This window comes from Cajanus cajan, chromosome 1 (genome assembly GCF_000230855.2).
Source record: "Cajanus cajan strain Asha chromosome 1, NIPB_CcT2T_4, whole genome shotgun sequence".
Taxonomy (NCBI): domain Eukaryota; kingdom Viridiplantae; phylum Streptophyta; class Magnoliopsida; order Fabales; family Fabaceae; genus Cajanus; species Cajanus cajan.
Window position 1 is genome coordinate 16,468,105 of NC_138517.1, and position 11,522 is coordinate 16,479,626.

Here is an 11,522-nt window from a genome sequence, read left to right on the forward strand (position 1 = left end):
ATGGGCCAGCATAATCGATTATGCATGGCACATAATCGATTATGTGTCATACATAATCGATTATGTGGCATATTTTCACTTCCAGGCGTGCCCAAAACGGGCCGTTCCAAGTTCCAAACTACCAAAACAAGAGTAATTTAGTATCCTAGAACGGGCCGTTCTGAAACTAGAACGGGCCGTTCCGAAACAATAAGATATTTTATATTAAGAGGGTCAATAAGATATTTTATATTGCTTTTAGTAAAAATAATATAATAATTTTTTGAAAAATATATTTTTATGATAAAAAATTTAAATTTTTTTATTTTTATAAATTATAATTATCTTATAAATAGAATGATAATTTTTCTTTTTCTCTTTTTGTCTTAGATTATATTTAAATATTACTTTATAATTTTTTTGTGACTTATTTAATATTAGAAGAATAAAATGGTAAAAATTAATAAGATAAAAATAATAAAATTATTAATTTATTTTTTTTAGTGTCTTCTAAATTTCTACACTCATTTAAAACAAAAATATTTTATGAGTGCAATGTCTATTTTTTTATAAGAGTAAATTTCTTTATTTCTTTATTTAAATATATTTAATTAAGAAAAACTGTGTGACAATTACTCTCATTCTTCTTAGAGTGAATCTTCTCCTACCAACACATAATATGCATATACATGATCAAATGATTAAAAATTAAAATTAAAAAATAAACTACATTAGTAAACTAAATTATGACATATTTAATAAGTAAAGAAATAAAATAATAAATTTTTTAGTAAAAAAATATAGTATATTATATATAATAATAATAATAAATGAGAAAGGATTTACTTATTACAAGAATAAATTTTGATAGACTTATTTCATTCAATAATTCATGTTTTACACCAAATACTCAACTATTCAATTAAAAGTCTTTAATGTATAGATCAAATTTATAAATTTAAAAAAATTTAAAAAAATATATTTGATATTCAATTCATTCATTTAAATTGATATATAATAAAAAATATATATTTTATATGTTATTTTAAATCTATCTAACGAAGTATCATATGATTTTTAATTTTTCTAAAAATTTGTAAATTTGATTTATACATTAAAATTTTTAATTTAACAATTAGATTTTTAAAAATTTAATATACAACATTACTTATGTAGAATAAGTCTATCAAGACTTAATCTTGAAATAAGTGAATTTTTTCTTATAAAAAATTAAGATAATTTTGTCATAAAATAAAATATAAATATTTTATTATCTTATATAATAAAGTAATTAAAATATAATTAACAATATATATTTTATAAAAATATATTATTTTATATATTAAAAAAAATAAAAATAAAAACAATGAAAAAAATTTTAGTGGGCAACTGTCCACCAACATTAACATACATCCGTCTCTGTCATTAAGAATTGTTCAATTACACATTAAGAATTTGCATAAAGTAAAGTAGTTACTAGTGGGAAAAAAGCTTTTAAAATCGGTTCCCTAACCGATTTTAAAAGAGCCAATTTTAAAAGTTAGACTTTTAAAATCAGTTAAATAACCAATTTTAAAAGTTAACTTTTAAGATCGGTTGTTTTATAACCGATCTTAAAAGTCTTGGCTTTGTAAAACTTAAACTGGAACGGGTCGTTCCAAAACTGGAAGAGTCGTTCCAGATTGTTAAAAAGGCCTAAAATTGTAGTTTGGAACAGGACATTCTGGCATAGTTTGGCATGAGTTAAAACCAATCCAGAACGGGCCGTTCTGATTGCAGCACAAGTCGTTCTCATTGCAGAATGAGCCGTTTTGATTATAGAACGGGTCATTCTCATTACAAAAAGGATCGTTCCAGATTCAAAATTTATCATGAATAAACTAATAACGAAACTAGAGACACGAGAAGAACATGAGAAGACGAAAATGAACTCGCATAAGCACCAAACGCAGGCACAAATGGTGACAAGGTCGTGCTCCTGCTGCCCACGATTGAAGCAGTGGTGGTTGTCACCGTCAAGAACAGCGGCGCGGAAGACGAAGACAAACCCCGTGCCTTGAACCCTCCTGCATCCCAGAAAATCAAAAGCCCATTCTTTGGCTTGAAAAGAACCCTAATGTGGCCAACTATAATCAAATAGCAACATACCTTATGGGAGATTTTAGAAAATGAGAGCGCGAGAGAGTAAAAAAAGGAATGGAGGGAAAGATCAAAGAGAATGAGAATGGAGGGAAATATAAAAAGTTTCTGACTATACTTTTAAAATCAGTTATTTAAGAATCGATTTTGTATGTAGTTTACTAAATCGGTTCTTAAATAACCTATTTTAAAAGTAACACTTTTAAAATCGGTCATAAAATAACTGATTTTAAAAGTACTTTTAAGATCGGTTATTTTATGACCAATCTTAAAAGTTATGTCAAACATACCTTTTAAGATCGGTCATAAAATAACTGATCTTAAAAATATTTTTAAGATCGGTTAAAGTTTAATTGATCTTAAAATTGTTCACATTATTTACAAAATTGTCATCGCGTGACTTTTAAAATCGATCACCTTTTAACCAATCTTAAAACCACGATTTTAAAACTGATTTTTGCACTAAAGTGGAGAATTCCTGCCCAAGACTTTACCTTAATAAATAGTAATACATGCATGTCAAAATTCTTCACATGTTAACCTCAACAAATCAGGCATACTCCATCCAATATGCACGACTTTTCGATATTGTCGGTATTCAATTGTGCTACAATTGCAACTTAAAGTATAAATAAATAATGTTTAAATATATAAATTATATATAAATAAATATATTTAAATATATAAATTAAATTTAAAATTTATATAAATATTTTAAAATATATAAATTGTATTGTAAATTTTTTTGATAAATAATTTATATTATAGTATAATATTATTTTTATTTATTAATAATTTATTTTAAAAATATTAAAATTTAATTCATAAATAATTATGATAAATAAAATTTGAATTAGATAAGAAGTTAAAAAATTCTCTTAAAATTCTTTCATTGAAAAAAAAAACTCTCAAAAATATTTTAATATAAGATAAAAAATTTTATTTAATATATTAAGATGAATTTGATTTACTTTCAATATATGTATGCAATAGTCAATACACTATAACATGTTCGGATTTGGGCATGCAATTTTTTTTTTTTTTTTTTGCAATTGATGAGTTAGTTAATTATTGTTTAAACATTTATGAGGATAAATTTTGATATATGAATATACATCTTTGTTACAACAATTCCAATAAATGGAGAGTAATCAAAGCTCTTATATAGCACACCTTTTTTTAAGTTACTACTAGAATTTCTCTTATTATATGTGATTTTTTATTTATGAATTTTGTATTAAAATTTGCACCAAATATTATTTCTACAAATTTTTTTACGAAATTTTATCTGTAGGTAATACTTTTGTGGATAGTATGTTTTTACAAATTTTAAAATTTGCAATAAATTTTCCTGCGAAATTTCTTGCAAAATAAATTCGCAGGAAAATTTCTTGCAAAAAAAAATCATAGGAAAGTTTACTACAAATTTTTTCCCAAGAAATTCGACAGGAATATTTTTTTACAAAAAAAAATCAAAAAAATTTCTACAAATTTTATCAATAATTCTTCAACTTTCAAATGCTCACAATGAATTCATTAAAAACATTTGTTTCCACGCCTCCAACTTGTGATACATAATCTTTTAAATTCTAAAATTGTAGATTATAAGCCTAACACTTAACCATACAAATCAACTTGTAAGGCAAGCGTTGCCCTAACTTATATACTCTTTAATTATTTTATTTTCAATCTATGTGGGACTTAAATATTTTTAAAAATATTAAACTTATAAATTTAAATATTTTTTCCCATGGATTAAAATTGGCAGGAAAATCTACATAAAAAGTTACTTGCGAAATTTTTCTACCATTTAATAAATATTACTTGCGAATTTAGTTTTACAAGAAAATCTGCAAAAAATAAAATAAAATTCTTATAATATTTTCTAAAAATTTTACCATGAAATTTTTTTTTCTATAATCATTAAAATTATAGCAAAATTTGCAAGAATTTCTTGTAGATAATTTTTCGTAAAAAAATTTGTAAGAAATATTTGTAAATTATTTTTCTCAAGTAAATTTGTAAAAAAAAATTGTGAAATTATTATTGCAAGACAATTTGCAAAAAATTTCTGCTAATATTTTTTATAAGAAAATTCACAAGAAAATGAGATTTTTCTAGTAATGAATGTAGCAACCTTGATGATGGTATATTAATAAAATTTAATTAAAAACTTATTCAATTTAGATTTTAGGTTATAAATACAAGCATGTTTAGCTTAATTAGCATAGATACGGCAGTTAGCTTAATAGTAACATTTTCCACCTTTATTTTATAATAAACCTCGCTAAGTTTGAAGGAAAAAAACAAAAAAAGCATGAAAGCCATCAGGCCTTGTGGCTTTTAAATCCCCATAGAAGAGATAATTTGATGAATTTCATTGTAAAAAATATGAGCCTCCAAAACAGTTAGATCATTCTCTTCTAAATTTGGGTAAGACCATAAAAATTGGGGGAAAAGGAAGAAAAAAGGGGTCGGTTTGACTTAATAAAAGGTCAAGCTTATCTCTATATCATAAATCCAAATACCCCTTTTATTTTAGATAAAAGTGTTATTTGTTGCATTTTCTTCCATAGAAGTTAAACCATGAAAATATATGGTATTTTATCACTGAAAGAAATCCATTTACATCTAGGATGTTGATACTTCATGATCGGCGATCGCCTCGCTGATGGCAATCTCCATATACCACCTCCAAAGCTCGTCTCTCAGATCAATCAAGAACTAATTAGGCTCCTTCTCCAGTGTAGTTGATATACCCTTCATCTTTCTAAAGAACCCCATTTTCAAAGAAACAATGTGTCTAGAAGCTTTTTTTCTCCAGATTTTGATATTCTTTTGAAGGCCTGTTAGTTGATATTTCCAATATCTCTAATCATTCCTATTTAGAGAATAAGCAGTTAAAAAGAACTTATTCCAAGGAATTATGTGTTGGGTACAGCTGCCAAGCCACTTTCGGTGGCTTTTAATTTTTAAATTAAAAGCGGGTCACACATGATAATAAAATAATATTAAAGGTTTAGGAGAAATTACGAAAATGCCATTGGGACTTTCCTATAAATAGGGAAGCTGAAAATCATAATTTTCATCCCAAATCTTCTTCTCTTCTCTCTTCCTCTCTTATACACCTTGAGATCTGTTCTCGGTAGTAGTAGTCTCCTAATAGAAAGGAGTAAGTTATAGAGAGAGAAGTGTTGTAATTTCCTCCCTTTCAGTAAATAATATTTTTACTGTGGTTATTTTCTCCCTTGTCTCTTTTTTACTCATCTCTTATTTTAGCTGTGAGTAACTATTAAGCCTACTCTGGACCTAACAGTGGTATCAGAGCCACTAGGTTGTTTATTATTCCGCTGTGGTGTACATTGGTATAGTATCGGAGAAAATTCTTAGTATGCTCTGTGGCTGCAGTATTGTCTGATCAGTCACATCAGAAAAGAATTATTCTTGTTACTGGATTTTATCATTGTTCCAGTAGGCGGTACTATTCTAGTGGAAGTTACTTAAGTCGGTTTAATAGAAGAAATTATGGCAGCAAAGTTTGAGATAGAGAAGTTCAACGGGAACAATTTTTCCCTGTGGAAATTGAAGATAAGAGCAATTTTGAGAAAAGACAACTGTCTTAAAGCAATTGAAGGCAGGCCATCAGATATTACTGATGAAAAGTGGAGAGAAATGGATGACAATGCTGTTGCCAATTTGCACTTAGCAATGGCTGATTCAGTTTTGTCGAGCATAGCAGAGAAGACAACTGCAAAGGAGATTTGGGACACGCTCGTAAAATTATACGAGGTCAAGTCACTTCACACCAGAATATTCTTAAAGAGGAAACTCTACACTCTTCGAATGAGTGAGTCCACAGCAGTGACGGACCACATCAACAATCTGAATACGCTATTTGCTCAGCTTTCAACAGCTGATTTCAACATAGTGGAAAATGAACGTGCGGAGCTTCTACTTCAGAGTTTACCAGATTCATATGATCAACTCATCATCAACATAACAAACAATAATGTTGTTGGTCGTCTATCCTTTGAGGATGTTGCCGGAGCTATTCTTGAAGAAGAGTCCAGGCGAAAGAATAAGGAAGACAGACTGGAAAGTTCAAAGCAAGCAGAAGCTTTGACGATGATGAGAGGAAGATCAATGGAACGTGGCTCCAGTGGGAGTCAAAATCATGGTAGATCAAAATCTCGAGGAAGGAAGAACCTCAAATGCTATAATTGTGGCATGAGAGGGCACATGAAGAAAGATTGTTGGCACAAGAAGAGTGGAGGAGGGAAGAATTCTGAAGCGTCAACCTCTCAAGGTTGTGTTGCTAGTACCCAAGAAGATGGAGAAATATTGTACAGTGAAGCAATAAGTTCTAGAGGCGAAAAACAACTCCATGAATGTTGGATATTGGATTCAGGTGCAACCTGGCACATGACTCCAAATAGAGATTGGTTTTGCACTTATGAACCAATTTCAGGAGGATCCGTATTTATGGGAAATGATCATGCTTTGGAAATTGCTGGAGTTGGTACTATCAAGTTAAAAATGTATGATGGTACTATTCGTACAATTCAAGGGGTACGACATGTGAAGGGCTTGAAAAAGAATCTATTGTCCATTGGGCAACTAGATGATCTCAAGTGCAAGATCCACGTTGAAGGTGGAATCTTGAAGGTAGTTAAAGGCAATTTGGTGGTGATGAAAGCTGAGAAGATCACATCAAATCTATACTTGCTCTTGGGAGAAACGTTGCAAGAAGCAGATGCATCAGTTGCAGCAATAAGTCAAGAAGAGGCAACGATGATGTGGCATCGTAGACTAGGACATATGTCAGAGCGAGGCCTGAAAATTCTTGCGGAACGTAATCTCTTGTCAGGGCTTAAAATGGTAACCTTACCATTTTGTGAGCACTGTGTGACAAGCAAGCAACATAGATTACAATTTGCCAAAGTAACTACAAGGAGCAAGCACATACTTGACTTGATCCATTCTGATGTCTGGGAATCACCAGAAATTTCCATGGGAGGAGCAAAATATTTTGTATTATTTATTGATGATTATTCCCGGAGATTGTGGGTGTACCCAATCAAAAAGAAGTCAGATGTGTTCCCAGTATTCAAGGAATTTAAAGCACAGGTGGAACTTGATACTGGAAAAAGGATTAAGTGCTTGAGGACAGATAATGGAGGAGAATATATAGATGGTGATTTTCTGGCATTCTGCAAGCAAGAGGGTATCAAGAGGCAATTTACAGTTGCTCATACACCTCAGCAGAATGGGGTAGCAGAGCGGATGAATCGAACTCTCCTAGAAAGGACAAGAGCTATGTTGAGAACTGCAGGATTAGCCAAGTCTTTCTGGGCAGAAGCAGTAAGAACTGCTTGTTATTTGATCAATCGCTCACCATCAACAGCAATTGGTTTAAAGACACCAATGGAGATGTGGAGTGGAAAACCATCTAATTATTCTTCATTACATGTGTTTGGATGTCCTGTGTACGTGATGTACAACTCCCAAGAAAGAACAAAGCTGGACCCAAAATCCAGGAAATGTATATTCTTGGGTTATGCTGACAATGTTAAGGGGTATCGCTTGTGGGATCCCACTGCCCGCAAGGTTGTTGTTAGCAGGGATGTAGTGTTTGCAGAAACTGAACTGCAAAAGGAGCAGGAAAATGACAGCACTATCAAAGACACCAGTATAGTGGAGATAGGAGGAAAATCTAAAGAAGATGACACCTCTGAAGCAGAACAAGAGCACGATGAACAAGAACCAAATGAGGACAATGATGGAGATGTTCGACGAACAACACGTCAGACGAAGAAACCATCTTGGCATTCAGACTATGTTATGGCAAGTCATGATGCGTACTGTCTCTTAACTGAAGAAGGAGAACCATCAACCTTTCAAGAGGCGTTGAGGAGTTCTGATGTTTCTCAGTGGATGGCAGCAATGCATGAAGAAATAGAGGCCTTACATAGAAATAAAACATGGGAACTTGTTGATCTTCCAAAAGGTCGAAAAGCCATTGGTTGCAAATGGGTCTATAAGATCAAACGTGATGGCAATGATCAAGTGGAGAGATATCGTGCAAGATTGGTGGTTAAGGGATATGCTCAGAAAGAGGGCATTGATTTTAACGAGATATTCTCGCCAGTTGTCCGATTAACCACAATCAGAGTTGTTCTGGCTATGTGTGCTGCATTTAATTTACATCTTGAGCAACTTGATGTAAAGACTGCTTTTCTTCATGGGGAACTCCAAGAAGAAATATATATGCTCCAACCAGAAGGCTTTAAAGAACAAGGAAAAGAAAACTTGGTTTGTAGGTTGACCAAATCTCTGTACGGTTTAAAGCAGGCGCCAAGGTGTTGGTATAAGAGATTTGATTCCTTCATTATTAGCCTTGGTTACAACAGACTAAGTTCAGACTATTGTACGTACTACAATAGGTTTGATGACAATGATTTCATCATCTTGCTGTTGTATGTGGATGACATGTTGGTGGTAGGCCCCAACAAAGATCAGATCCAAGAATTAAAGGCACAATTGGCTAGGGAGTTTGATATGAAGGACTTGGGACCAGCAAACAAGATTTTAGGGATGCAAATTCACCGAGACAGAAAAAACAGGAGGATTTGGCTTTCTCAGAAGAATTATTTATTGAAAGTCTTGCGGCGCTTCAACATGCAAGACTGTAAGCCAATTTCGACCCCACTTCCTGTTAATTGTAAATTATCCTTAAGTATGAGTCCTAGCAACGAAGCAGAGAGGATGGAAATGTCTCGAGTGCCGTATGCATCAGCGGTGGGAAGCCTTATGTATGCCATGATTTGTACGAGACCAGACATTGCACAAGCAGTGGGAGCGGTCAGTAGGTTTATGGCAGATCCTGGTAGAGAGCATTGGAGTATTGTAAAGAGGATCCTTAGATATATCAAAGGAACCTCAGATGTTGCATTATGTTTTGAAGGATCGGAGTTTTTTGTCAGAGGCTATGTTGATTCAGATTTTGCAGGAGATCTGGATAAAAGAAAATCTACTACTGGTTATGTGTTTACACTTGCTGGAGGAGCAGTGAGCTGGTTGTCTAAGTTACAGACTGTTGTAGCTCTATCTACTACAGAAGCTGAATACATGGCAGCTACGCAAGCATGCAAGGAAGCAATTTGGATTCAAAGGTTATTGGAAGAACTCGGGCACAAGCAGGAGAAAATTACTGTGTATTGTGACAGTCAGAGTGCCTTGCACATTGCAAGGAATCCAGCCTTTCATTCCAGGACAAAGCACATAGGAGTCCAATATCACTTTGTTCGTGAAGTAGTAGAAGAAGGAAAAGTGGATATGCAGAAGATCCATACAAAAGACAACATAGCAGACATAATGACAAAGCCTGTCAACACTGACAAGTTTACATGGTGTCGATCCTTATTTGGCCTATTGAAAACATAAGCAACATGAAGTATCAATAAAGAAGTGTCAGTGGTGTGAAGATATGATTAACTTAATCATAATCTTCAAGTGGGAGAAATGTTGGGTACAGCTGCCAAGCCACTTTCGGTGGCTTTTAATTTTTAAATTAAAAGCGGGTCCCACATGATAATAAAATAATATTAAAGGTTTAGGAGAAATTACGAAAATGCCATTGGGACTTTCCTATAAATAGGGAAGCTGAAAATCATAATTTTCATCCCAAATCTTCTTCTCTTCTCTCTTCCTCTCTTATACACCTTGAGATCTGTTCTCGGTAGTAGTAGTCTCCTAATAGAAAGGAGTAAGTTATAGAGAGAGAAGTGTTGTAATTTCCTCCCTTTCAGTAAATAATATTTTTACTGTGGTTATTTTCTCCCTTGTCTCTTTTTTACTCATCTCTTATTTTAGCTGTGAGTAACTATTAAGCCTACTCTGGACCTAACATTATGGGCTCAAAAGGTGAAGTCCCTGTTGTATCTCTTTACATGTTGTTGATGATACCTTGATTGTGCGGAAATGCTCTATAGAAAATGTTAGAATAACTAAAGCTATTAAGAATTTAGTAGAAGTTGTTTCTGATTTAAAGGTGATTTTTCATAAGAGTCGATTAATGAGAATAAATGTGGATGAACAGTCACTAAGCTGGGCTGGAAAAGTAATGAATAGCAAAATTGGCTCCAAACCTTTTAAATATATATCTTGTGTTGCCTATTGGGGCTAATCCTAAAAAACAAAAATGTTTGGCAGCCAATGGTAGATTTGGTGCATAATAAACTTGCTTCTTGGACAAAAGTAAATATGTATATTCTCGAGGACGCGTCGTGTTGCTCGAGTTAGTCTTGTTGTCTCTCCTGATCTTCTAATTTCTTTCTTTAGGCACCAAAAGGTATTATTTCTAATGAGACTCTTTAAAAGATTTATTAGGGGTGAGGGAGAAGGGGTTAAGAAGATTTGTTGGGTAGCACGAGAAAAGGTGTGTAAGAAAAAAAAAAGGAGGGAGAGTTCGGGCGAGAAACTTATAGGCTTTTAACATGACTTTGTTAGGTAAATAGAAATGGCATATGTTGAGAGAACAAAGTACATTATGGTATAAGGTGCTTAAAGGAAAGTATGGAAAGGTATATTATGGTACGTTATTCTCAATGCAGAAGGAAAAGACAATCAAACAAAGTTGTTTGTCAAATACTTTGATAAAGGAGGTGGGAAAAGAAAATCATACACTAGTACAAAAGAGGTGTATTACATCGGATATTTTGAGCTTTTTACGTCAGAAAACATACCGACGTAAAAGTGGGAGACGTAAATTTTATGTCGGATCTGCAAAACCGACGTAAATTTACGTCAGACATTACGACATCCGACGTAAAAAAGTAGGAAAAAATATATAAAAAAAAACATAAAAATCCCAGCAGAACGGCCCGTTCTGCTTGCTGAACAAGCCATTCAACTTCGTATAACAACCCAAAAGAAAACGCCCACTACCTATACAAATAGAACAACCAAAAAATCAAATAAAACAGATAGCCAGAGTAGTAATGCAAAGTAGAAAAGTGCTAACGAAACCTTGATTCATACCTGAGGAGCAGCAACAATATGCAAATGAGTAACAAAGAGTTCATCCCTCTGCAAAAGACAAAAAAACGATTCAGTAACAAAGGAGAGGGAGAGGGTTTAGAGAGAAAAAAATGAAAAGTGATGAAGAGTGAATGCGCGCGGTGTGCCTCGCGCTCTCTTATTCAAATTTACATCCTTTTTTACGTCGGACCTAGTAGGGTCCGACGTAAAAAGTCCAATCTACGTCGGACACAACACATCTCCAACGTAGATTGGACTTTTTACGTCAGACCCTACCAGATTCGACGTAAAAAAGTTCGCAAAAATTACAAAAATGTCACCGCATTTTTTTTACGTCGGATTTTCGTATTTCTGACGTAAAAGGG